Raw genomic sequence first — 26,791 nt, 5'->3', positions numbered from 1 at the left:
CATCGCCAGTCTTTGGAATAAGCAACCTAGGTGGTTGCTTTGCATGCTACTCGCCAGGGGCACATTTCTAATTTTTTTAAATCCTGCTGAAAAGGCCATAGCTGCAGCATCCCCCTTTGAATGATGGACGGTAATGGCAAGTAACAGTATCAGGAGTTGTGTTTATTCCAGCATTGCAAGGATTATAGGAGGGTCTAAAAAGGAGGTTCAGTTTGTAGCAGGTAATTTTTTTTAACCTGATGAGCAACCAGATATCACCTCACAAATCTCTCTGATTTTACGTAACATCCCTTATATTTTATCTCATACTTTTGCCCTTTCCCTCATAAAATGTTTTCTTTTTTTCCCAGATAAAGCACTGAAGATTACAGCCATACACTAATGCTAGGCATTAGAATTTCTTACTTCATATTGTTCCAAGATGCACATTATGCAGTCTATTGTTCTAGTGTATTCAAGCAAATCTCTCAACTTTCCCTGATAATGCAGAATCTGTGTGATTTTGCCTTTTGTTTTCCCCTGGTCCTTTGTAAAAATGTTGTTTTTTTTGGTAAATCACTGAGATTTATAGTCAGTTAGTAGTGCCAGTTATTAACATTTCCTGCTTCTTATTCTTCAGAAAATGCAAACCTGCTGTTCTATTAACATTCTAAGTGAATTAAGGTAATATTTAAAAATTGCCCCTGATTTTGGTCTTTGTACCCGTTTATTTGTGTCTGTTTCTTCATTCTTGAGTAAAGGAGTTATGAGGTTTTAGTCAGTTCCTCATAAACTTTGCAGTTCTCTGGAACATCATCTGAGAGTTGCTGTCTCAAAGGTTGACATAAATTTGAGTTTCAGGCTTCATATGCTTTAGAAAATGTATGCTGATGCCAAACATTTTATTTGGTATATGAAAATTAAAGCCTCTTATTGTGTGGTCTTTATTTTATATTATTATTTTTAATAAGAGTCTGACATCTGAGATGTACACAGACAAAAGTATCTACAATTGGTTGGCTGTGTGTGGAGAAAAATAAAAAGTTGCCAGCTGTTTCCTTATTATTCTGGCTTTGCAGGAGTAACGTGATTTGTGTAAAGCAACATAGAATATTTAAGAGTAATACATCAATTTTTTCACTTTCTATCACAAATATTAGCATGGCACATGGTAAGTGGCTATCTGGTAAGAGAAACCTGTATGTAAAAGCAACTACTCATTGGCACAGAAGCAGGGGTATAGCTAGGATTTTCAAATTTGTACTCACAGCTCTCAAACTGCTACCCCCTCCCCAGCCAATCTACGGCCATTCTCGTAATTCAAGGTTCGCTCTTTTAGTAATATAATATAAATTCACTCAAACTCGGTTCCTTGAATTGAAAATTAACCTGAAATGTCAGTTCTTTGAAAAATGCAGCATGGTAGTTGGGGTAGAGAATTTATGCTTTTGTTTTCTGTAACTAAAGTACAGATTTTGAGCTTGAGTAATTTACTAACCACCTGCTACCCCTAACTAGGATGTTTCATTCACACATACACCCCTACCTAACTCTTAGTACAAGAAATATGGACAAAGCCTAAAATAAACAGGGACATATATTAAATAATGCTCTTGTGAACTTAGAAAGTTGCTAGAATAACAGGATTTGTGCTAGTATGAATTTGAAGGACATGAAGTCTGAAACTCAAATGTCTGTCATTATTTAGCAACTTCAGCCTTCAAAAGGTTTTCTAAAAAATCACAAAATTTATAAGGAACAGACAAAAAATATGGGGCAAAAATCTGGACATTCTGCAAAATTTGGACAGTTGAGAGGTATGCTACCTACCTACCACAAACACACACACACACACACACACACACACACACACACACACACACACACACACACACACACACACACACCTCTCAACCTCTTAGAGCAACAAACTCATAAATAAAACTGAGGCAAAGGCCCAAAAATAAGGACATTTTTTTTAAATATTGCTCTTATAAACGTAGAAAGATAATAGAATAGTAGTAGGTCTTGCATTAGTACAAATTTTCTGAAAGGTATTAAATCTGAAACTCAAATGTCTGCCATTATTTTCTAACTTCAGTCTTTAACAATTTGCCACTAATTTACCAGAAAACCGCAATTTTATGAAAAACGGACAAAAAATGTGATGCAAAAATATAAAATTGCCAGACAATACAGCTGGGAACCTGTCAAAGAAGGGACACCATTTTAATATGAGCACAGTTAACGTAGAGCAGCTGACAAAAATTAGAGAATCTACATGCATTTCTGAAATAAAAGTAATGTATAACTCTGATCATTACAGTTATTTATAAAAGTAAAGTAAACCCTCCGAGTTTTCTTCCAAAATTGCTATTTTGCGGAGAGATTATTAGGGGGAGAGCAACATTTTGAGCCAAAATTGGGGACAGTTGAGAGGTTTGGATATTCCTAATTCTATAAAGCAATTTATTTGCACATACCTCTCAACCTCTTAATGCAGGAAATCTGGACAAGGCCAAATATATTGGGGGAACATACAAACAGTACTAAAAATTGACCTTGTATAAACTTAAGACAGTTGCTAGAATATCAGGTCTTGCTTTAGCATGCATTTTTCTGAAGATTATGACGTCTGAAACTTAACGTCGATCATTATTTAGTGACTTCATTCCTAAATGATTTGCCAGAAAAAGTTTTATTTTGCATTTTACAGCACGAACACCAATAAATATCTGCTAAACAAAGCAATGCAGTCTCACAATGAAACTAGACTTAGCATTAAAACTTCTGTGCCCTTGAAACTCACATTCATTGAAACAGCATTGAAACCCATATTCAAAGAAAATACATTTTGCTAGTGGCAGATAAAGATTAACTTTGGGCTGTTTTCAAATCATAGGCCCCTTGCACATGAAACATGCACGTGCTCTTTGATACACCTTCCATCATAAAAGTCTACTCAAACTTCTACAGTCCACCAGTATCAGTAAATATGCACAATCTCTGAACTAGTAAAAGCCATCTACATAATTCCACATTAGAGAAATCTGTAACTAATGAAGAGGCTGCTGCTAGCAAACAACTTTATATTTCATGGTTTCATCTACAAATAATGTGTCTGTTACCCTTGAGGAATAAATTGCCTATGTTGCATTAAAAACAATTTTACGCTAGTAATATTGCAATAGGGAATGGATGGCAAACTGATAACAGGTTCATAGTTACTACTAGATATCTTCGCCAAAACAGACTACAGCATCCACCCCTCTTTACAACACAGTACAGTATCAGCAATGCATCTACCTACTGTGGGAGAAGAGCCCACAGCCTTCTGCATCAAAAGCAAGTACACTACCTGTTGTGCTATTAACAGTACAAGCAGACTCCGCATAAGCAGCACTAAACTTAAGTTTCCCTGCAGCTCTCAGCTCCTTGTAAAATGTTGACACTCAGCTGTATCTCTGAACTTTGCAGCACAAGAAATCTGGAAAAAGCCAACATTTATTGGGGGGGGAGACAAAAGCCAAAAAAACAGGGACACATTTTAAACATTGCTTGTATAATTTTGAAAAGTTGCTAAAATAAAATGTGTTATCACCATGCATGTCTTGAACACAGAACCATATGCACTATAGTCAGTGCAACATACCACTATGCTAAATCAGCAGTTTGAAAAATAGGAAGGCAAACTTAATGGCTATCATTTAGATAGCCCTCAACCTCCTAGCACAAAAAGCCTGGACAAACAAAGCCAATAATGAGGGAATACAAATTCAGTTCTCACTTCACACCTTAGCACAAAAAACCTGGACAAACATCAAAAACAATAATGGGAGAAATACAACTTCAGTTCTCACCATAGCTCACAACCATTAGAAAAGCAAATCTGAACAAAGTTCAGAAATGGTGGTGGTTAGGGACTTTAGACTGTTCTTACCCTGAAGCAAAGGTACAGGGTTTGAGCCTAAACACCTATAGCCAGCAGGTGTGTTATGTGGGGGCATTTTCACATAGACACACACACACACACACTCCATTTGCGATTGCACACACTTGAATGATGTGTGCATTCACATTATTGATTAGTGAGACTTAAGAGGTATATCCTGGTACTTAGTATTCAACTGCACATGTAGACATTATCACATGAACCATAAGCAGAGGCCTATAACATACTACAGTTTATGCTACCTGGAAAAGAGTAGGAAAGTAATACCAGTGGAGACAGACCCTCTACTTGATAAAAGAGTATCTAATCCTCTGCACTTAGGTTAAACATAACATCATATGTTCTCTGTGTCTCTAGGTAGGGATGAAAATGTGAATGTCCAGTATTAATTACTGAACATACTAACACAGCTACAAAACTCACTCAAACAAGCTATAAAAAGAGGCATCAGTTATAGCCAGAATTTGATTGCACACTTACCACACACACTCCATTTGCGATTGCACACTTGCCACACACATACAATCAATTTGCGATTGCACACTTGCCACACACACACACACACACAATCCATTTGCGATTGCACACTTGCCACGCCTGCTTTCCTTCCGATAATCCATTTGCGATTACACACTTGCCTTCCTTCCGATAATCCATTTGCGATTGCACACTTGCCTTCCTTCCGCACTCCATTTGCGATTGCACACTTGCCTTCCTTCCTTCCGCACTCCATTTGCGATTGCACACTTGCCTTCCTTCCTTCCGATAATCCATTTGTGATTATTTCCCGCTCGCAGCCAGCCAGACATGATGTGAGCTCACTTCCGACTGGCTGGTATGCTCCTTAAAGGAGCCAACACCCTTTAAATATGTACGTTTTTTTTTTTTTCAAAAAAGCTACCCCCTTCTAAAAAAGTTGTTCTGAAATCAGTACAGTGCGTATGCCTCCCGACGTCCCTGCACAGAAGTGCAGTGATTAGTGTTGCCACCTCATAATGCTTGGTTCTTGTTGAGATTTTGGCTGTGGCATTTTCTGTATTGTGTAATGAGGGATGAGTACAGTGGGACAATGACCTCCTTTTTTCTGGATAAAAAGCCCTTAGTGATGAGGTGTGCTACATAGAAGGATTTCCTGACTGTTGCAGAGATGTGTTATCGAAGGTGAAACCACTGTCTACCTGTGTTCCTAAGTCTCTCATCACACTTTCAGTGTTTAGTATACCTTTCTTTCTGTAGGTATATTCATGTCCTCTGACTTATTCCAGCAGCACAAAAACATACCATAGGTGAATTGGCATTTCTTCATTTTGTAGATAAGTAAATGTGCAGCGCGCATGTGTGTTTTTTATATTTTGTGATACACCTATCAGTGTCAGTATGCATGTGTGAAAAATCATTGCATCTTGTAATATATCTGGCTTGTTGGATAGTTTCATTGTGTGTATGTGTGTGTGTGTGTGTGTGTGTGTGTGTGTGTGTGTGTGTGTGTGTGTGTGTGTGTGTGTGTGTGTGTGTGTGTGCGTGTGTGTGCGTGTGTGTGTGTGTGTGTGTGGACAACAAAATATCAATTTTATATGTGGGTACATAGTATGTCTGGGTATTTGCATAAATCTTTTGGGTACCAGAAATAAAAAAAGTTAAAAAGTCATCTTTTAAAAATAAGGCATAAAATACATTATGGAAAGTCCAGGTCCTCATTTGGTTTTTGAAGTTGTGGGCATAGGTTCATAGGTTGGTACTAGGCTATTGGTCTTAGGGCCTATACAAGCCTAGCCATAACAATTCCCTGCATATTTCTTCCCTCAATATTTACTTCCCTGGACCCCTGTCTAGCAGGGGGACTGATGTGATCCCTGGGGGGAATTTCCTATCTCCTATCCAATCATCAAGGTTCCTTTTGAAGAGGGCCAAGGAGGTGCTCTGCTTGACATGTTTAGGCAGTCTGTTCCAGAGTATGGGGAGTCTCTGGGTCAGGAACCTATCTGTCCAGGATGTTTTGTTCATTGTGATGACAAGGTTTAGATCCCTGGAGCACATGGCTCTGAGGGATTGGGATTTCTTTAAGTGGAGCATGTCCAACAGCTCAGAGTTTGACATGGCCTTGTATGTTAAGCAGATATCTCCTCTGAGTAGACAATATGCCACAGAGTATAGCTGGAGTTTTTTAGACGGTCAGCATAGGGCACCTGCTTTAGGTCTGTGATTCTTTTAGTGAGGTATTTCTGCGGCCTTTCCAGCTGTTGCAGATGTCTTGTGAGGTACATACCAAATGGGGCATTGTACTCTATAATGGGTCTAATGAGGGATGAGTACAGTGGGACAATGACCTCCTTTTTTCTGGATGAAAAGCCCTTAGTGATGAGGTGTGCTACATAGAAGGATTTCCTGACTGTTGCAGAGATGTGTTATCGAAGGTGAAACCACTGTCTACCTGTGTTCCTAAGTCTCTCATCACACTTTCAGTGTTTAGTGTACTGCCACCTATGCAGTAATTCATGGTTTTTCCCAAAGGGGATAACTATACATTTCTTGGCATTAAGCTTAAGCCCATGGCTCTGGCACCAAGCACCTGTTTCTGTAAGGCCCTTTTGTAGAATATCCACATCATTTGGGGATTCAATAATGGCTCCCAGTTTTCAGTCATCTGCAAACTTTGTTAGCCAGAATCCCTTAGTGCTGGCCTGTACTTCAGAGAAGTAGATGCCAAACAAGAGTGGTCCCAGGACTGAACCCTGAAGTACTCCACTTGTCACTTGTCTAGAGCTGGATTTGGAGTCGGCTACTTTTACAGTCTGGCACCACATTCTTCTCTTTGCCCACAAGAAATTTGCAACAGCCATGTTTCTCTGCACCTGAATGTCACTTCAGCCATGTGTCCCCAACCAAATATACCACAGGGAAATATTTTCCTGCCTAGTTGCCTGAATTCCCCTTAATGACATCATCTGAGATCACTTAGTTATTTCCTTTATGTAAGAAGGAGAAAAACTGTTCAAAATGTTGTGGAGGCATTTTTTGAAAGTCTCAATGAAGTTAGTTAATTGAGTTATTTAGTTAACTGATTTCAATAGTTTTAATTTTATAGTGGTTTCCATTATAAAAGATGTTTACATCACCTTTGTTTGTGCAGCTTTTTAAGATATATTTCTCCAGTTTTACAGAATGATTTCTGTAGAGATTTGTAGTGTTTCTAGTGTTTAATATTTTTCTTCTGTTTTAACACTTTTAAGATGTGTATTTTATATTTATTGAATGAACTGCCTATTTAATTAGATTTTAATGGTGCAACATAATTATTTTCTTTGGCATGATTGTATGGTAATGGAATAGTTGTCATACAGATTGCAACTGGAGTATTGTACAACTATAGTATGAGTAGTCTTTGTACAGCAGCAAACTCATTCTTCTGACGTAATAGTTATTATGCAAATATACAGTAAGACGTTGTTTTATCCACGGTAGTGGTGCTGCGGTAGCGTTGTCGCCTCACAGCAAGATGTTGTCCTGTTTGATTCTCAGCTAGAGCATCTTTTGTGTGGAGGCATGCGTGAATGAGCGTGCCTTCATTGAAGGTTGTGCATCAGGGCTGGTAACTCAGCACGTAAAAATCCACTACCAAACATTAGCGGACCTGAGTTCCGCTGTGGCGACCCCTAACCGGGATAAGCCAAAAGACACAACAACAGTAAGACGTTTTGATATTAATATTTTCTTAAGATATTTCACTGTTAAAATATTGTATTCTAGTGATTGTTATTGTATGCAGCACATGGCCATACTGGTACTCATGTTTGCTTTTGCTGGTGATACATGTTGGCATGGCTTCTTGATTAATTATTCATCCGGACCTTATTGCTGATGTCAGTAGTTACATCTATTAATGGCAGTAACTGCAGCCAAAGCTTGCAATACAGGTAATACCGATATCTCAATGTCGGGGAACAGAAACACATGCTCAGAAAGTAATTCTGGCAGTGCAGAAACAGATACTGTTATATAGTTTTTAAAACTGTCAGGCAGTCTGAAACTTTTTGTATTACATGTTTTCTGGTTACAGGAATTATACTGAAAGTAAGGTATCATGATGTAACTTTTTAGTGATGTGAAGTCCTGGCTTATTCTATGGTTTTGTTATCCAATTTATTAATTAACAATCATTTTTGTTTAATTTGTCTTCTCTTTATATTTTATAATGTGTAATCCTTACAAAGAATATTTAGCATTTCGCAGTGCAGAAAATGGTAATGCTTTATGGGTGTATAACACTTGTTCAGTGTCAGATCTCATATGATTCAGACCCAAGTAAAATGCAGAGCACTGTTATGTGAAGAAACCAGAGTGAGTGATATGGTGGCGCAGAAACATTTGTCTGTACTGTGTTACATTTACTGATTATTATTTTGATACAAAATATAGCTGATGGAGATAAGAATGAAATCAGGATAGCTGTGTCATCATTTAGATGGGATTGCTTTTCCCTCTGTATGTTGTAGGTTCCCAAAACCAGGTCGTGAGGTGTCTGCCATTCTTGCTATTATAACACTATGAAAGTGACCAGAAATCGTTTGGTGTACCCTTTTGTGGTCTTTATCAGTTTTCAGAACTGCAGAATATTTGCAGAGAAACCCCTTCATAGTATCCTAAGTGTTTCACTGTATGTGAAGCACAGCACAGTAATGATATACAATGACACATCATGGTTGGGTGGTGGTAGTGTATCAGCATTAAAGAAATGATTAGTAAGCTTAAGGGGGTTTGTAACTATTAACTGTAAGGGGGATTGTAACCATAACCATAAGGGAGATTTGAAGTATTAACCATGCCATGATGCACATTTCTGAAGTGCTAAATCTCTGATCATCACCTGCTTTAGCCACTCAATTCTTTACAAATTGGTACATACAAGTTGTAGGGTTGCAGTCATGTAGTCAAGAACACCTTGAATTGCAGCCGTCTGATTATGCTGCTGGGCAGCACAATGGCACAGTGGTTAGCAGTGTTGCTCACCACCCTTGTTTTCTTGTTCATTTCTCAGCCCGGACACTTTTTCTGTGGAGTCTTCACATCTTCCCTGCGTCCACATGGATGTCTGCTGTGTGCTCTGATCTCCTTCTGCATCTAGATGAAGTAAATACTGTAGGTGAAGTACTCTCCAACCATATTGCTCATAAGTGTGTGTGCCATGTGAAAGTAAGCGTGTGTGCCTGTCCTGGAATGGGTTGGTACTCCATTCAGAGTTGTTTCTCAGCCTTTTGCCTAGAGTTTGCCAGAAAAGGATTTGGCAGAGCTGTGACTCTAAAGAAGATAGATCAGAAGATCAGATAACCAGAGGATGAAATAAATTGGGCTGTTATGGGTATTACAAATCTTATAAAGTCACATCTGCATTTCCTAAAGAAAAAAAATGTCTTTAACTTCTTAGTATTAATCTTCTGCAAACATATTTACTTCTTTTTGTATCATACTGCAATGCACAATATGACTTTTTAATGGTTATCTACAGTTACTCAATATATCTTTGCTTACTTCTTACAGAAGCTCTTGACCTCTACTCACCCTCCTATAGATTATTGAGGGGAGATCTATGCCTGGCTTACAAGGTATCCACAAACCCCAAACTTATGAATCTCCTACATATTTGTAAGTCAAACAGTACCAGATATACAAAGTCTATGGACCTGAATTTTGTCTGTGACTTAAACAGAACATGCTGGAGAGGCAGATGGGTGTCCCAGAGACTGCTTCCCCTATGGAACAGGCTTCCCATCCATGCGAAGCTTAATTCATCTATTACCCAATTTAAGTGCAACCTAGTCCAGTGGATGTGGAATAGGAAATTTGCACCAGGCCTGGCACCCACATCCCTTATGGACAGAGGTAGTTATAAATGCCTAGCCCCCGGTGTTCTATTTGGATAGAGGACATCATTATTCTTTTGGGAGGAGTTGGCTAGGCTTAGAAAAGTTAGCCTAGTATCTATGAATCTCTGAATCTTAGTTACTTGGACACCGCTGTTTCAAACAGTGCTTGCATTTATTTATTTATTTATTTATTTATTTATTTATTTATTTATTTATTTATTTCTAGTTTGATGACTGGGAAAGTCCACCAGGCCAAGCAGAGCCCATTTTCAGTGGAGGCCTGGGGAGAAAAGCTCCAAAAGAGTTAACAGAATATAACATAAGTAAAGTATGGAACTTACAGTATGCAAAAGCATAAATATGCAATTTAAAATACAAGTACAAAATCAGGGAGTAAACATTTAAAGAACACAAATGTTAAAATAAAGATAACGTTAAACATAATACAGATAATATAATTAAAAGTACAAGTCATAAAATGTTTATAGAAGTTTAGTGTGTGTTCTAACAATAATGTCAGTGAAGGGAGGTTTGAAAGAGCTGACAGTGTAATTTAGGTGGGAAGGTAGCAGGAACAGTCCCACTTTGAGGTAAGATGAGGAGAGATTTGAAATTAGCCTGGTTGTGAGTACAGAGGAGGGAGGAGGGGAGAAAATTCCATAGTTTAGCAAAGGAGTGTGATAGAAGTAATTGGCCAGGAGAGTGAAGGGGTTTATAGATTTTAAGGAGGTTTTGGTTTTCAGATCAAGAGTATGACTGGGGAGGTAAGGGGTTAACATACATGAAAGAGAGAGGCAGATGGAGGGCTGGAATATGAGTTTGTGAGCACTGGTGAGTTGTATGAATTTCAGGTAATTAGGAAACTCAAGCCAGTTTAGGGAGTGGAGGGAATGGCAGTGATGTGTGGAGTATTGGACCCTGTAGCAAATTTACAGACTTTGTTATAGCAGGCTTCCAGTTTGTTTTTAGGTTAAGTTGGAGGTGAGTAAGTAGAGGGGCACCATTCATAAGAGAGGGGAGCAGGTAGGAGGAGGCTAGAGTATGTCTGGTAGAAGCGCTTAGATAGCGATTTTGTCTGTACAGCAGACCTAGATTTTGGTGTTTTTTTAAATATTATTTTGGCTGTGGATATCGAAATTTAAATGTTCATCAATGGTAACTCCAAGTAGTTTGGTGTGAGGTACAATATCGATTAGAGTATTATTGTGGCTTTTATTTTAAAGGTGCTTTTGTCTATGCTGAAATTTCTCAAAGGAGAGAATACTATGATTTTTGTTTTGTTCGCATTGAGAGCGGGATGGCTGTTTAGCATCCAAGTTTCGGTATTCGAGAAGGCTGTTTGGGTTTTTTGAGGGAGATTGGAGGGAGAGGTTGCTGTACAGATGTTTGTGGAATCATCAGCATACTGGGCCAGTGTAGCATTATCTATGGATTTGTGAAAACTGGGAAAAGCTGAAAGAATAAGAAGAAGATTAATGGAAATATTGAAAAGCAAGGAGCCGAGAATAGAGCCTCGGGGGATGCCGGAGGGATTGTTGAGAAAGAATGAAGTGGAATTTTTCCATTTAACAGCTTGTTGTCTATTGGAGCAAAAGCTTGTAAATCAGGCTATGGAGGAAGGAGAGAAATTGAAAGTGGAGAGCTGAGATAAGAGTAGATGGTGTGAGACAGTGTCAAAGGCTTTGGAGAGATCTAAGTAAAGGGTGGATATGATTTTCCCAGAGTCATGAGCACGATTAATGGCTTGCATATTACCATTATTCCTGTTTGTACAGTACATATGATAGCACTGTGTGCGAGGGGTTGAGCTGTATTAATTGTCATGACTGACTGACTGAATGTTATGGTGTCCAAGTGTGCAGAATCTAAAGAAAGAATGAAACATTTTTTTACCAGTTGTTCTTTCCCCAATGTAAGTAAGGGAGTTGTGTGGGTAATGCATTCTTGTCTGAGAATGCAATGCCTGTTTTAATATCAGGCATCTGCAGATGCACAAAACTACCTTATATGTAGTTTAAGAGTTAAGACACTGTGTAGTCATGGTGGTAGTTTCAGTGCAATTACAGCAGAGGAAATGAGTTCAGAGCACTTTAGTTTGGATTAGCCATTATAGATTCTTTTTTTAATACTTCCAATCAAATAGCAGCATACATGACTGCCTCTAACAACTGAAGAGGCACTGCTACTGTTTTCAAACCAGTAGTATGGTCAAAGCAGCGATATACGTGACAGATTAAACATAATATGATGCAATAAGCAAAGTTCCTTCTCTTGAAATAGCTTATTATTTATGTCATTGCTGTCATTAACTTTTACTAACAGGCATGTCAAAATGTCAGAGAAAAGCTGTTGCAGGGCAGGATAATAAGGATATAAATTCATGTACAGAAGTAGAGCTTCTCTGTCACTCCATGACACTTGAAGCCCATACATATATGGCTGAATGTTCCTAAAAATTAGATAAGGAAGCACTGAAAAAATCTACATATTAATCTTCTAAGTCAACTTCTGTTCAAAGCCACACTTCAAAACACAAAGCTGAAATGGTGATCAATGTATTTAAATACAGAAAACCAGCATCTCCTACCAGAAGCACTTCTTGTCACCATATGACATTATCGCAGTGTGCATGCCCCTAAGAGCTCATTAATATGTCTGGGAATGCACATGTATTTAACCACTTTTCTTTAAAAAATTAATAATAAATATAGTGATCTGACAAAAACATCAAGAAGAATATATAAGTACGATATTTTAAATAAGAAAAATAGTGTCAGAAGCTCTTTAATCTGTTTCCCATTTTGTAGCTAATTCTTTCCACACACAGCTGGGCTGTCTCCTTTCACCACAATAGGCGAAACTTGTTATAACACACTGTAATCATAAGGTGGACCAAGACTGACTGAGTCTATCCAGTGTACATTTTAATCTAATATCAGGTAGCTTGTTTGGGTCTGTTGTTCTCCATATATATGCTTCCATTGAATGATCTCATTAGGAGAGGCCTTCAGGTTCATGGTTATGCTAATTATACCTAGCTTCATATCTCTTTTCCTTAAGATGAACTGTCTTCTCCAGATTCATTAAGTGAAGAATTGGAATGAGACTAACATTGGATGACTGCCTGTCACCCAATGCTTAACACTGCAAAGAATGTTGCCACAGATGGGCCTATGTTTATTAGTCAAACAGCACATTCATTGAACGGCTGTTCATCCAACTCTACTCATTGAACCTAACTTTAATTGAAAGGCCAAATCATCATAACACTATACATCGAACAACGATAGCTGGCTAATATCAAGGAAGCCGAACGGAGCAATGGTGCACTGACATACCAATAACGTAGGCATAAGAAAACTTTCCTTTTTCCCTCTGTAGTGTGATCTTGGTCACTCCTTATATGGGGGGTTGTGCCCACTGTGCTCCACATAGCCCCTGCAAATTATTTATACCAACTCTGAGGTCGCACTACAGTGGAGAAAGGACAGAATTCCTTATACCGAAGTTATAGGTAAGCATGTGCTCTGTTGCTCCATTTAGCTTCCTTGATGTTGGCCACCTATCATCGTTTGATGTATAGTGTTACAATGATTTGGTGTTTTGATTAAAGTTAGGTTTGATATTTAATGTTCAAACATAGATAGATCTGCCACAGACAGCTATAGTATTTTGAGACACAGCCATAGCTGGGTGATCTAGCAAAAAAAAGAAAAGGAAAGAAAGAAATAAGAAAAAGTTCTCAAATATGAAGAAAAAAGGTAAACTTTGCTCTCAGCTGTAACTCTAGCAAGATGTTTGTTGCAACTGTGTAACAATTATATTGCTGCAGTTACTAATATCCTCAGATCCATGCAACAACCCATTCTTTTAAAAAGCTGGGTAATATCATGGTGGCTTCTTAAATGAATGCCAGTAGTACACTCTTACCCCACTTGCAACTGCTGAATACACCCCCTTACAGGCTGCACGTGGGACAGCAGATCCCATTGCCCTCACCCAGTTATGTCTCTGTTTTACGGTACTGTAAATGTCCCAACCTTAAGGCACGTAATTGTGTATAATGCTGACAGCTTGTTTTTTATTGAGAAAGTTAAAAATCTTGGGGTCATTATAGATGACAGAAATGTAGCAAAAACACCTCATTTTCATCTTCACAGTATCCCCCAGAAGACCTTTCAGTGGTGGTCTCTTCAACTCTGAAGATTTATAACTCCCTTTACCATGGGCTTACTAACAGCAAACTTGATAGCTTGGTTTATTCAGATATTGACAGCCTGGTCACCTACAGGTATGCCAAATTACCTCCACATTACTTTTTTTTGGCGGGATCTGCACTGTCTGCCAATTCAGCCACTTATTATTTTCAAAGTTCTGCTGCTAGTTAATTTACCCCTACATCATTTGGTTCCCCATAGCTTAAGATGCTCTTGGTTCCATACTGCCTAGCTAGACCTTTTTGCTACTCATCTTTGGACTTGATGGAGATGCCCAGAGAGTGTTTGGTAAATTCTGGCTTTCAGTCCTTTAGTTCTCCTGCTCCACTCCTTCTAATGTTCATCCCCAGAGCATGGAGATTGCCTCTCACACTGTGAATTTAAGCTGTCCCTCAAAAGTCATTTATTTCCCCTGATGTACAATGAACTTTAGGCGTCTATATTACCATATTGAATGGTAAAAATGTCGAACGCTCATAAGAGCGAAAATGCACAAAAATGAACTTGCTATTGTGGGAGGCTGCGCCCACCACACCCCCTGCTAAATGCATATTCCATCTCTGAGATTGCACTACAGTGGCGAAAAGGCAAATATTCCAATCCTCACTGTACCATGACCCCAAAACAAAAGTTTGTTCTCATGCATTTTCACTCATATGAGTGTTCAACATTCTTACCATTCAATATGGTAATATAGACCCAACTTTAGTACAGCAATATCCATTCAGCTAGTTATAAAGGTGTAAAACCAGCTAATTTATGATGTTGTTGATTTTGTGGTTTTTATTGGCATATTATTATTTTTCATATTTTTACTGTAAGTTTCTTGGTTAAAGGTTCCTAAATACATTTGAACTTGAGCATAAATCTCTTTGAAAACAGATCGAAGCAGTTCTGAAATAACAGACACTGCTGCTCCTGTGTTAATCTCCACGTCAGTCTTCTTTACCATCACAAGAAAGTGGATATAAATGTTTCCTTTCCTTAATCATTCAAGATGAAAACATTTATAATTTTACTACTTCAGGTTTGTACTTTGTATTCTTTTCTAGAAAATTGTAATTTTCACTTTTAACATTGGATGATATCTTGCTGTGGCATTCAGTTTTGATGTTTTCCGGTTTCCCACAGTTAGCTGAGTTGTAAGTAGGAGGGGAGAAGGAAAACCCTTATTTGGGCATACAGAGCCAAACAAGGATATTAATTGCTATTGTAAAATAAGAAACATTTCAGTGCTGCAGAAGAGCTGTTGGAAAATGATGAATGGCTTCTGATGCTGCCTCCATTTATTTTCAGCTGGAACTTTGTCTAAGTTAGAAGCCAGAAAAAAAAACTGATTTAGAAGACATTTTGAAGAATGTTACTCAGTTCATTTATGGTTACACACAGTGGACTTTAAAGGCAACAGCATGTTTAAATTCGGTCCATTCTGAAACCATTTTGCATAGATATAGTAAATACTAAACAGGCAGATATTTTATATAGCTACAGAATGTAGGTGTTGCTACTTTTCTAATTGATGAAGGTGGGGCATTTATTACTTAAAAATAGGATTCATAGGACAAATCATACCCTAAAACACTTCAAAAGCTAATACTCAGCTTAATACCAAGCTGTTTCTCTTTTGTAGAATTTTAGTTGTTTCTGTTGTTTTATGTCATATTAAGCTTGTTTGTGTTTTGCATTACAATTTTCTGCTAAATTTAGAGGAAAGTTAGAAACATTTTCTGTTAAAATATCAAGACATTTTTACTGTTCATGCTGCCCAACTGAAGACTGTCACGTGAAAAGAAGGAAGAGGGTAAACGGAATAGAAATTGACACCAATATACTTTACTGTGATTTTTTTAGATTTAACATCTGAATGCATGCATTTTCTCTTTCACAGTATTTAGTCACCAGCTTTGTTAACAAGAAAAATGTAAGGATGATCATATTAGTGTGTATTGTGTAACAGTACTTGGGTAACAGTGGCATACCCGTTTGTAAGAGATCCCTGTCAAGCTACTGACTCATTTGTGATAGCCTCACATAATTCCAAGCACAAATGAGTGACAGCACACAAATGCAAACAACATTCAGAAATGAGAAAAGGAAAAACTATTTAAAAAGTGTTTTATGGGGTTTGTTCCCCTGCCCTCCTGCACCCTGCTGCTTATGTATACCAACCCCAAGGTAACTCCATCATGGGAAAAGGATAAATCCCTGGTCCACACTTAATTTAACCTCCTGTTGAAAACCCAGTAGTTGCACACTGATAATCATATGTGTTAGTCGCTAGTGGCTTGTGAACAAGCCTGTCTCCAGGAGTGGCTCATGGTACTGGCTGCTAGGCTGCTGCCCCCCCCCCCCCGAGAAAAAGAAAATAAATCAATATAATTTTAATTCAGAAGTCAACTATTATTTAAGTAGTGTTAACTTTCCAACTTTCATTTTGTCCTTGGTGCTCAGAACTCAGATTGTGTGCGGAATTCTGAGTATATTAGAAGCAAAACAATTGTCTAAATCTACTTGTCTGGCTACAATCTAGAAGAGTGATGGCGAACCTTTTATGCTCAGTGTGTCAAAAATTCAGAAAATGTTTATCTTGACTCTGCTGGCATGTCACCACCACCCCACCCCACCCCACCCCGAAAAAAAAAACAGAAACAGTTCTTTACATATTCATTTAAAGATACAGTATGCTGCTATGGATTATAAAAGTAAAAGAAAAATTAGTGACTTACAATAGAGAAAACATTATGCGCACTGATAACTGGGCTTAAAATAGTGCACATAAAAAATGACCCTACGTTTAATAGTAATTTTTAATTGAAGTGAAAAAAATATGGAACACATTGCATTTGATTTGAATAACATCGATATCAATTAATGACTTTTTTGTTGCTTAGTTTTAATAGATAAGTGCAGGGTCACATATTTCTTGTATTTTTGTTCATTCAGTTTCTCTGGTAACTGAGGTGTTGGTGAATGCTGATGTGTTACCCAAAACTTCATGGCGTATCACCTTTGACACACATCATAGGTTCGCCATCACTGACCTAGTATCAGACTGACATAGACTTGCTTTACCAATTGAAACAGCTCTTGAGGATGTCAGAAATGTCACTCAAAGAGCTTCTCACAGAGTTGCAACATGAAACAGGAAGAAGCCCTGCCTATTAGATCAAGCTGCCTTAGGTGTACTTCATGTGTGTGTATGGGGGGGGGGGGGTGGAATAAAGCTCTCAACTTTTCCTGATTTTGTGTGACATTTTTGGCTATTTGTTTAATGAGTGATGTTCTGACAAGTTTGTGAAAATTACAGCTACTAAATAAAGACTGACATTTAAGTTTCAGACTTAACATTCAGACAAATGCATGGTAATGCAAAGCCTTTTATTATTATTATTATTATTATTATTATTATTATTATTATTATTATTTTATCTTTTTTTAGCCTTTTAATTTTAGCAACTTTTGTTTGTATATAAAGGAAATATCTGTCTGTGATTTTTTTTATAAGACCCCATTATTTTTTTAGCTTTCTCTTTGATTCTTGACCTGATGTGTTGAGAGGTATTATTTGGTGTGTATGTGTGTGTGTGGGGGGTTACAGTGGGTTGCACATAATGTTCTGATCATTTATTTATTTTTTTATTTATTTGACATTTGTTAACCGGGTTAGTCCATCTGAGCCACTGGCCCTTTCTCAGTGGAGACCCGAGGAGAAAAGCTCCACCCCCTCTCCCCCCCAAAAGGAGAGATAACTATCCCAGCGGAGTGTAGCCTCCCAGACATCTCAAATGCGCAGGTGAAAGCTGCTCTCTCTAAAGCTAAAAACACAGCATCAATGGGACCGGATGGTGTCCCCGGCTGTGTGCTACACGAACTCAACGAGGAACTATACCCGCATATAAGGCAGCTGTTTAATCTTAGCCTTACCACAGGATACGTGCCCAAGGAGTGGCGTACGGCAACTGTGGTCCCACTCCACAAAGGCGGTACCTCTACGGACCCTGGTAATTACCGCCCCATAAGCTTAACAAGCCTGGTCTGCAAAGCTATGGAGAGGATCATAATGGAACTCATAAACAAAGACATAGGGGACTTGCAGACATTGGACCCGACCCATTTGGCTTTGTCAAGGGCAGATCATGCCTTTTGAACTTGGTCGACTTCTTCAAAACAGTCACCAAGGCCATTGATGAGGGAAAGGCAGTCCATACAGCCTACCTTGACCTTGCAAAAGCTTTCGACACAATACCCCACTTGGGTATTATAGAGAAACTTACCAGCTTAAATGTAAACCCATATGTCACAAGATGGGTTGCAAACTGGCTAAAGGACAAAACCCACAGGGTTAGAGTTGCTGGCACCATGTCAGACTCCAAGCCGGTCACAAGTGGTGTCCCACGGGGCTCAGTCCTTGGCCCCCTGTTGTTCGGCATCTACTTCTCAGAAGTACAGGCAAACATAGGAGGACTATGGCTGACAAAGTTTGCAGATGACTGCAAACTGGGCGCCATAGTGGAAAGTACATCGGACACCAATATCCTTCAGAGGGGTCTCACGGAAAGTGATAACTGGTGCCAGAGCCATGGCCTGAAGTTAAATGCCAAAAAATGTATAGTCATACCCTTCGGGAAAAACAAGGTAACCCCAAGCTACCATATAGGTGGCAATCCATTAATAACAGAGGAGGTTATCAGGGACCTGGGGACCCAGGTTGACAGTGGCCTTTCTTTTGACACTCACATTGCTAAAGTGGTTAGAAAGACCTTCTACATTGCCCACCTGATCATGAAGGGGTTCACATCCAGATCAAGTGAGGTCATTGTTCCCCTGTACTCTTCACTTATCAGACCAATGATCGAGTACAATGCCCCATTCGGGATGTATCTCACCTGACACCTGCAGCAATTGGAGAGACCCCAAAAGTTCCTCACCAAAAGGATAAAGGGACTCCAAAATCTGTCATATGCTGCCAGACTGAAGAAACTCCAGCTCTATTCAGTTGCATACCGCCTGCTCAGAGGTGACCTGTGCCTGACATACAAGGCCATGTCCAACCCGGAATTAATGGACATGCTCCACCTCAAAAAATCCAAATCTACCAGATCCACTAGAGCAAGCAACTTAAACCTTAGCACGGATATAAATAGGACATGCTGGAGGGATAGATTTGTCACCCAGAGACTCCCTATGCCGTGGAATAAAATCCCGGTCCATGTGAGGCAGAGCACCTCGCTGGCTCTGTTTAAGAGAAATCTTGACCAGTGGATGGGAGATCATAGGTTTACCCCGGGAATCATCTCTGTGTCACTGCTGGACAGAGGCACAACAAACTAATGGGCACAGTATTTTTTAACATAAGCCACAAAACTTTGGGCTAAGCTTATAAATGCCTTAGGGCAGATAGCCTAGTATAAACCTATGAACCTATGAATACAAACATAAAAAGATAACATAGTAGTCCATATATAAAACCCCAAGAAAAACAGTGCAGCAATACAACATAAGCAAAAATTACATATGCAGTAATCAGGTGAAATGACTAGTAAAAATAAAACAAAATGAAGTAAATACAACTAGTACATTTAAGTACAGACTACTAGGGGCAAAGGGTTGTGCAAGTTATAGGTGACATGCTGTAGGATTGATACGAGCATTCAGAATGGATTCACTATTCAGTTGGTTTGGAGTACTTTGAAATGGGCCAAATGGAGGAAAAATAATATCAGGTTGACAGCAAAGCTGCCCTTAAATTGATTATGTGGAGAATGCTGTAGGAGCTAACATAAGCAAACAAACTGACTGAGTAGAAAGACAGTGTGTTGTCTCTATGGTTACACTGTACTTTTCCAAAAATGGTGTGGTGGAAAGCATTACTCCTGAAAACAAGTACTTTATTTGGTAAACAAACACAGAAGCATACACTGTGTATTCTAAAGGTTTGAAACTACTACCTCACAGCTGAATTGTTAAAAGTCTACCTACCCGGTGGAAGGACCCCAGCAAACAAATTCTCCTAACTCATCCATAACAAAGAACTTACATCCTACTTAGTAACCCTGTTCTCCAGGAGGCAAGCAAGTACGTGTTTGTAATAATTAGCAGTAAAACTGTACACTTGCTTATCCCTACTGTTTGTATGTAACTACATGACAGGGCCAAACCACCTAGCAGCCTTACTCCCTTACACACCACTTTCTATTCTTACTCCTTCCCTTTCCTTGGATTGTCTCTTGCTTCTAGTTACTTTGTTTCCTCTTTTTGTCTAGTCTCCTGCACCTTCCTACCTCCAGGATCCTTCGCAAATCCTGTTATCTCCTATATCTACTTGCTCATCTCTACTGTATTATCCCTCTTTGCCCACTAGATGGCGACCTAAACTAGGACATCTCCTTATACTTTCTTCTTCCTTCTCCCTTTATTACACCTAGATACAGTGTTGCACCGAGCACTCTTAAGTAGACCTTGCTCCCTCCTTTGGCCATCCTTGTTCTCCTCATATTTCACTTCTACTTCTCACTGCTACTGCACTTCTACTTTCATTCCCTTCCCTGCTTTTCCTCCCCCCTTACCTATTCTTCATACCTGCAACTCTCAGCAGTTCTCTGATTGTCTTTTGCTGCCTTTAATCGCTTTCTTGTTCATCCACTAAGTATACTTTCCCTCCACCTAGCCCATTTCTGCTCGAAGTTTCCTCCTTGATATCCTTTGTCCACCCCCCCTTTGCTCCCTGCTCTGTTGCCTCCCCCTATCACACCTCCTTATGATGACCCACTTCTCCTTCTACTTTCCCTCCTGACTCTTGCCCCGTCTGATCCTACTGTCCGCCTCCTCACTTCCCCCCTTTTCCCACTTCACATCCTTTCTAATCCCTTAAAACCCTCCTACCCGGTGAGCCGCCATCTTTAATACCTTGGATTTCTCCCCGGCTGCTGTGTGTGTTTTGGCCTAGGGTCGTTTTATACTCTGTAAGCTTTTTTCAATGTTTCCTACTGTTTTTTTTTCCTTATATATATGATGTCTGCATACTAATACAGCTTAACTGAGTGCTCCACACGAGACATGTTAATTGAGATTACCATTGTGCCTATTTCAGTTTTTGTGGTGTTTTTTGCTGCCTTCAGTTGCTACTTTTATTGAACGCCCAGATACTCAGCGAGCATTCCATGTGGTCCTGCTGTATGCTTCCTATGTTTGCGGGTTACGCTGTAGTCTACCTGAAGGTTGATAGCCCCTGCTAATTTCTCTACTTTGCTTTAATCCATGACGGGGGATTTTTTCTGCCCTGTGCTTTCCCCTATTGCTTATTAGTTATTTAAACCGAGGAGCTACCAGCTGCTGAATGGATAGTAGGTAGTCTTGCTATTCTGCTAATAACACACCTAGACTCCTTTCTAACTATCTCCGTGCTAATGCTGTTCTGTCCAACTGCTACTTGATGGATGTATTAGCATGCTAAACTGCCTCCTCTGGCGGTAAATAGTCATATCACCCTACTATGTCTGGCAGTAAATAGTCTTATCATCTTACTATGTTTACAGTCCCAGACATCATCCCAGGCTTAGCTGTGTGATATAGACAATAATGTTTAAGTAACACCATTAGTTTCTAGTGTTTTTAATACGCTACTGAACCCAGTGTCTCACATCTTCCCAGGAATAGCTGAGAGATGCAAATGTTAATGTTGAATTAACACCTTAATTTTAAAGCATTTTCTATGTGCTACATGACTCTGCATCTTCCCTTAGTAACGTTTTATTTGGCTACATTACACCGTGTCTCCCATTTGTAATGTTAGAGATACTTAGTGTTAATATTTAAGTCACGCTATTTTGTTTTTGAATTGTTCGCAATGTCCTATATATCTTAGTGTCACCCTTTGGTAATGCTAGTGATACCTAGTGTTTTTTCTGACCTTAGAATGCTCGATAACTTTTATTGTACTAGTCTAGCCTGGGGCCTGGACTGAGGGATCCCTAGCCTTCCTGCACACAATCCATCCCAACTCCAGCATTGCTTATTGTGAGGTGGGAAGTGCTTACTACTCCCTGGTGGCCCTGTTATACTAAACTGAACCTAGTAGCAATATCTAAACACACTGTTTATTCTACTGTGAAAACACTGCTATTGTTCTGCTGATGCAATCTTGTTTAGAATGCTGTTTCACTGCTATTGTATAGCATTTGTAGCACTGTTAGAGATCACTTTTCTACTGCTGTAATCAAGTTTTTGTTAAAGCTTTTTAGACTGACTACTTAGTAACCGTTTTAAAATTGTCTCATATATGATACTCTTTACTGTTATCTGACAGAGTTATAATAAGTAGTATGTTAAGTTACCTGTCAGTACCTTAAAAGTGATTAACCTTAACTGTATGTAGGCGCTGAAATTTGTGTTCTCCATGCCAATTACTATTTTAATGTCTGCTTTTGCTTTCTAATTCCTTCAATATTCTCCTTGTCCCCACCATTCTAGGTTTGAAACTACTACCTCACAGTTGAATTGTTAAAAGTCTACCTACCCGGTGGAAGGACCCTCAGCAAACAAATTCTCCTAACTCATCCATAACAAAGAACTTGCCATCCTACTTAGTAACCCTGTTCTCCAGGAGGCAAGCAAGTACGTGTTTGTATTAATTAGCAGTAAAACTGTACACTTGCTTATCCCTACTGTTTGTATGTAACTACACAACAGAGCCAAACCACCTAGCAGCCTTACTCCCTTACACACCACTTTCTATTCTTACTCCTTCCCTTTCCTTGGATTGTCTCTTGCTTCTAGTTACTTTGTTTCCTCTTTTTGTCTAGTCTCCTGCACCTTCCTACCTCCAGGATCCTTCGCAAATCCTGTTATCTCCTATATCTACTTGCTCATCTCTACTGTATTATCCCTCTTTGCCCACTAGATGGCGCCCTAAACTAGGACATCTCCTTATACGTTCTTCTTCGTTCTCCCTTTATTACACCTAGATACAGTGTTGCCCCGAGCACTCTTAAGTAGACCTTGCTCCCTCCTTTGGCCATCCTTGTTCTCCTCATATTTTACTTCTACTTCTCACTGCTACTGCACTTCTACTTTCATTCCCTTCCCTGCTTTTCCTCCCCCTTACCTATTCTTCATACCTGCAACTCTCAGCAGCTCTCTGATTGTTTTTTGCTGCCTTTAATCGCTTTCTTGTTCTACCCTCTCCATTCGCCCTACGGGCACACTCCGCTCCCCTACCCTACCCCAATTCCCACCCACCCCCAGTGCTCCTACCCTTATACTTCTATAGCCACACCTCTTACCTTCCTCAACCAATCACTAAATACTTTTACTCACACCCCCTCCCTCACCTCAGTTACGCCTTAATTAGTTAATTACCTTACCCTAAGACAAACCCTAACTTCTTTTTAAGTTTACCCAATATTACTGACATTTCAGCTCATCTATTAAATTCATCTTACTTCTATTAACAGTACCCTTATCCTTCCACCTACTCTACCCCACACTACTCTTTCTCCTTCTCCCTCGTTTTCCCTTACGTACTTCACTCCTCTAACCTTCTTACTCAAACTATATCTCTACACCTCTAAATGGACCCAACACATAAATCTTTCTACCCATATATACTACTCTTAACTACAATTCTTGCTTCTCTTACAATACCTTTCTCATTAACCTCCTTTGAACATTTTTCCCTTCATGAACATCTCCACCCCCTCCATGGAACTCTTTCAATCTCTCTTAATAACTCTCGCAACCATAGTAACATAACCTCCACCTCCATGTATGTACTTCCAAAGTTCCATAGATCTACTCATATTACTTACATTCTTATAAAAAAACAGAAATTATTACGACAAAATCCAAAAGTTTATACACTATCCTCAACCACACCCACTACTAGATGGTGACATTCACCCTAACCCAGGCCCCAATACTGACACTGCCAAAAAGTCTCTCAACCTACCTACTTCACATATCTCTATACCACATAGACCATCTAATTCCCTCCTGATAGCTCACCTAAACATCTGTAGCATTAACAATAAAATTTCCCACCTACATGCACTCTTAGATGTACACTCATTTGATATTTTCTGTATTTCAGAAACATGGCTAAAGCCCTCTACTCTTGACCAGGAAATTACCCCTCCAGGATATAACATCCTGAGATGTGACCGCAAAACCAAAAAGGGTGGTGGAGTAGCCATTTTTTATAAATCTGAACTCCAACTTTCACCCTTCAATTTGCTACTTCCCTCAGCTCCCAACTCAGAAACCCTCACTGCAAAACTACAAATCAATAACTCCCAATCTATCTATCTAATTTGCACTTATCTCCCCCCTGGAAATAACATCAATACTCTTGAAAACATACTTAGTTACCTCTCTTCACACCTACCCCAAGAAACCATCATCTTAGGTGACTTTAACATAGACTGGACAACCTGTAATTCTGCCAGTCCTACAAACCATATAAATCTCTATGGAGTCGTACAGATAATGACCACTCCTACTAGAATCCATAAACCAAACAACAAAGAAACCATCCTAGACTGGATCCTTCTAAATAGTCATCTTGATTCTTATAAACCAGGAACTTTCGCAAATGATATCAGTGACCACATGCTAACTTATATCATCAAACAAAAAACTTATAGCCCCAACATAAATACTTTTAAAACTTCCCGCTCCAAAAAAATACTTTAACCCAGTGAGCTTCCAAAACGAAGTGAAAGCATGTGACTGGTCACCTATGCTTCATCTTGAACTTGATGAAGCAGTAATCTACTTTAATACTAGATTTCTACAAATACTAGACTACCATGCCCCCTATCGCTCTTCCCGCATAAGAACCAAAACTGCCCCCTGGCTCACAAAGGCAACTAGGCAAAAGATCCTTCTCAGAAATAAAATTTGGGCTAAATGGCGAACCTCCAGAAATCCAACAGATCACCCCTACTTTAAACAATTAAGAAATGCCACCAAGAAGGACATTCTTAAAGACAGAAAAGACTATTACCTCCACCTACAACAAACTCACCAACAACATCCTCAAAAATTCTGGTCTGGCATTAACAAACTTATTCAACCAGGACACTCTAAACCTCCTGACCCTATAGATTTCAACCATAATAACTCTAACCAGATTCCTGATGCCTTTAACAACTATTTTACTGAAGCCATTCTATCCCTATCTAACACATTACCATCCACTTCCACTCTCCCATCAATAACACCTAATACCCCCTCACCTACCTTCCATATACATCCTGTACCTACATCCCTCATTTGCAACCTCCTTCAAAAGCTCAAGCCATGCACCCCTTCTGCTGACTGTCTTCCAGCTGAATACCTGAAAATTGCAGCTAAAGCTATAGCCTACCCTATCTCCATACTTATAAATAGAACAATTTCAGAAAGCAAAATCCCCTCTGTATGGAAGATCTCCCATATAATCCCTTTACACAAAGGCGGCTCATCAACTGAGGTCTCCAACTATCGGCCTATTGCCTTACTCTCTCCATTAGCTAAAATAATGGAGAAATGTATACACAGACAACTGCTTGACCACCTACTACAAAATAATCTACTTGCAGATTGCCAACATGGTTTTAGGCCTTACCATAGCACAACAACTGCCCTGCTATCCTTCTCTGATTCTATAAACAAAAACCGTAACAATAACACCTTTTCCTCTTCTCTATTTATTGACCTTTCTAAAGCTTTTGAGATGGTGAACCATCCCATACTTATTGACACTCTAAAAGCCCATTCACTAGACCCACAAGCATTACAATGATTTAAATCCTATTTAGAAAATAGACAGCAAGCAGTTCTCTGGAATAAGAATATTTCTTCATCCCTCCCTGTAAACATTGGAGTACCACAAGGTTCTATCTTAGGGCCACTTCTATTTTCCTTATTTATTAATGATCTACATACTAGTATTTCTCAAGCCACCTGCATACAGTATGCAGATGACTCCACCTTAATTTGCTCAGCCAAGTCCATAACCTCTCTCCAGTGCCTCACCCAAACAATATTTAACAGTGTTGAAAACTAGTTCACAAAACACTGCCTTCTTCTCAACCCCAAGAAAACAAAATTATTGCTTTTTTCGCCTACTCACAAGACACCTCAACTGCACTTCACATTAACCTCTAACAATGGAACCATCATATCCCCTGATACTACAACCCGTCTTCTAGGTGTTACAATAGACAATAACCTTAACTACAATGACCATATTAATTCCACTATAAAGACGGTAAACAAAAAACTAGGGACCTTATACAGAATCAAATCCTTCCTTACCCCTGCAGCCAGAAACACTATAGCCCTAACCCACCTAATCTCCACCCTGTTCTATGCTTCTGCTATCTATACTAATCTTTCTAAAACCAACTTTACCAAACTCTCCACCTGTTATAATAACATAGCCAGATTTGCTTCTGGTACCCCATTTAGAACTCATCATTGTCACAACCTCAAACAGCTGGGATGGTTAGAACTACAGAACCAATTACTTTATCAACAACTTGTTATCACCCAAAAGATCCTCTACTACCCTAAAAATACCCCAATCCTCACTAATCTCATCTCCCCTTACAAAAATCTTGCAACTCTACGCTCAGCAAATAAACTTCAAATCTCTTCCATTAAATCCAACAACAAAGCTGGGGACTCACTCTTCTCAAACACCATCAGAAAGAGCTAGAATCATCTTCCTTCTGAACTTTCCAACCTTACTTCTACTCTACTTTTTAAGAAGAATCTTAAAGAATATCTTAAATCCCACT

General features: G+C 39.1%; 1 protein-coding gene across 2 annotated transcripts in view; it reads left to right on the top strand.

Annotated features, from left to right (window-relative positions):
- The window catches only part of LOC122801161 (anosmin-1-like), a 1,574,635-nt gene that overhangs the window by 1,317,352 nt on the left and 230,492 nt on the right, over nt 1–26,791 (top strand). The window lies entirely within an intron of this gene.

Source organism: Protopterus annectens, chromosome 4.part1 (genome assembly GCF_019279795.1).
Source record: "Protopterus annectens isolate FY-2018-M chromosome 4.part1, PAN1.0, whole genome shotgun sequence".
Lineage (NCBI taxonomy): Eukaryota > Metazoa > Chordata > Ceratodontiformes > Protopteridae > Protopterus > Protopterus annectens.
This window is presented reverse-complemented; position numbering and strand designations above follow the sequence as displayed.